Below are 3,135 nucleotides of genomic sequence, written 5' to 3' on the forward strand. Positions count from 1 at the left end.
CAGAAATAACGCTACGGTTAAATATCATTCGGGGAAACAATACTACCAAAACATAAACAAGGAGCTAATCGTGGTCCACATTTAATTGTTCCGGAGAAAAAGAATACACTAATTTCAACCAATCCCAAATCTGCTATTGAGCCTACGAATTTCAAAGGACCCTGAAATCCGAGCCAAATTCCTAACACCAAATTACAACCCCAAAGCTACTATCCTAGCCTACGAGTTTCAGATAAAGTAAAATAACTTGAAAATTTTAAGTTTTAACGAAAATAACAAAATAAAAGATAAAGTAAATAGTATCAAGATTGACTTTTTAGTATAAAAATGTGGTTTTTCGTTAAAATAAACAGTACCGGGAGATTTTCATTAAAACTCCCATAAAAATAAATGGGGTATATTCAATTAGGTCAAGCTTCCAATTATCCAGTTGAATCTTTCAATCTTGCAACAACAAAATGTAAGAATAAACATAGGCTTTACGTTAATATACTCAAATTATCTTTCAACAATCATGTAAGAATAAACATAAGCTTTATGTTAATATACTTAGCCAAGAACACAAGAATTTACCAACTAAATCACAACCAACACATCAAATATGTTCCACATATGCAGATATTGAAGTGATATCTGCAACACATACCTGCAAACTGCTTCACAAAGTCTTTCCCATGTGTGCTGTTAGAAAACAGCAGATGGTGCTATTCCATTAAGCCAAAGGACGAGGGGTTTCCGAGATGACTGTCATCGTTGAAAAGCAAATGACCAATGTTGTGATGATTGGTGACGGTCCAACCATGACCAAGATCAGCGGAAGCAAGAGCCATGCGGATGGTGTCACAACCATGAACACCGCAACCTTTGCTGCACTAGAAAACTATTTTGTTGCCAAAAGGAACTGGGTTCAAGAATACAGCAGGACACGTAAAGCACCAAGCCGTGGCACTGCGTGTGCAATCTGACTTCTCCATCTTCTTCAACTGTCACATGGACGCATACCAAGACACCCTCTACACACAACCTTCTCCTCTCTGCAAAACTCAATGCTCTCCAAGTAATAGGTAATTGGAACAATAAGAGCGTATTTTTGTGAGAGCAGGGGCTTGTGGTTTTTGTACTACAAAATCTGGATTACCCTATAATAATCCTACAAGGAATACAAGACCAAATCCTTGTACAAGTATGAATTCTATTCTCAAGCCAACAGTAGAGTTTCAATCCAAACCAAAGTTGAATTAACTCTTATAAACACATTAAGACCTCTTTATACCAATATGAAATAACAATGATTATTACTAAACTGTGAGAATCACACTCATACTCTAACATTCTCCCACTTGAGTATGATTCGCAACAGTAAATAATCATCTCAAATTCAATATAAAGGTGATCACATAAGTCATTCATCAACACACTAGTATATAGACACAACCAGCTTACATAAACCAAAACAATAAATTTATAATTGCCTCTGCAACACAAAATACAGATTTAACTTACAAATCACAATGTTTGGTTCATGTTCATAGCAATGTATCTAAGCTCAAGAGTAAACCAAGACGTTTACTCCCACTCATATAGCCCAAAATAAAAAATACCAAACATTCTTGATAGTAGGCTCTTAAAATTATTCATAATTGTATGAATAGCACAATTATATCAATCAACAGTTTTATCATATCACCAAATCTTTTGGATAACAAAAGCTTAACCTCACATACAACTTACCTATGCATTTTAAAGTATTGAACTTAAGAATCTTTTCTGTTACATCGTAGAATTAACTCAAAAGTTACAACATACTTAATTTGCACTTTGTAATTATGTGAACCATTATAGCAAAACCAAACCAATTTGCTCCCACTTATCTAGGCCATACTCAACACAACCAAGTACAAGTTAATAGCAACTATATTAACTAAAAATCATTCCAATACAATGAATGACTAATTAGAATCCATATGGAAACCAAATTTGTTTCCTTTTGAATGCTAACATTATAGGATCCTTCTCATTACTTAAACAAATTAAGTAACACAAATAATTCAACCAATTGCTTCAATAAAACCATAAACTGGTTTTTAAGCATCCATATGAATTATAATGGCTAGCCTAAATACTCTTAGCCTTATGCTTACATTCGAATATATGATTCTCCCACTTAAGTATAAACAGAATATACTGCATAGTCGATAAAGAAACCAGAGATATGAACCAATTGGTTCCCGATTCCTTACCTATTGCATAATCTCAGTTTAGTCATATACACCTAAACCATTATGCAAAACAGTCTATGTATCAAAAGATAGTCACAATCCATTCGGAATAACTTATCTCACATAAACCCAAAATCACCAGTTTCAACAATGATCAAAATCAGAATAGCAAGCACAATATTTTTGCATTCAATTTGATCTTAACTAGTTCAATATCTAGTTCAATGTCCATCGAGCAAGATCAACCAAAATTTGATAATGTCTGGATATATATCACAACAATATGTCTTGATTAAAACGAGATAATCAAGACCACTTATTTCTTCTAGAGTACTCGAAGTTCATCTTCCTCCCTATTTGTGATTTCAACCAAAATATAATAGCGGAAGCATGCATCATGAAATCACAAATATACATATACAATAAGCATGCATCGATATATACATGATAAGATTAGTCGACAATAATCCAAATTAAAAATATTCATGCCTTTAATTCATTGTCAACACCATCATCAATTATATACAGATTCGTAAGCAAGTCCTTGGAGAAAATAATGATAGCCGCATATCATTAATCTTATGAATTTCCAATAAGATGACAAAATAATTATTTGCTTTCCGATTCATAATAGAATATATATTTTGTAAATGGCTAAAAGTTTATTGTCACAAGACTCATTATAGGCAGTCAATAAAACATCTACCTTACATATTCATCTGTTCATATATTTTCTTGTATGCATGCATGCATCAATATGCAGAGAAACTTATGCAAGTTGCCGCATGCGCATAATTACAACGTCTATGCACGAATGCTATCTCCATATATATACAGATTTCATTCAAATATGCTATTATGTATAAATCACAAAGCAATTGACATCCACTTTATATATGCATTTATTTTTGTCGCT

This window comes from the organism of the source record quoted next, unplaced genomic scaffold (genome assembly GCF_019419815.1).
Source record: "Pyrus x bretschneideri cultivar Hongxiangsu unplaced genomic scaffold, Pyrus_bretschneideri_v1 Contig20, whole genome shotgun sequence".
Classification (NCBI taxonomy): Eukaryota; Viridiplantae; Streptophyta; class Magnoliopsida; order Rosales; family Rosaceae; genus Pyrus; species Pyrus x bretschneideri.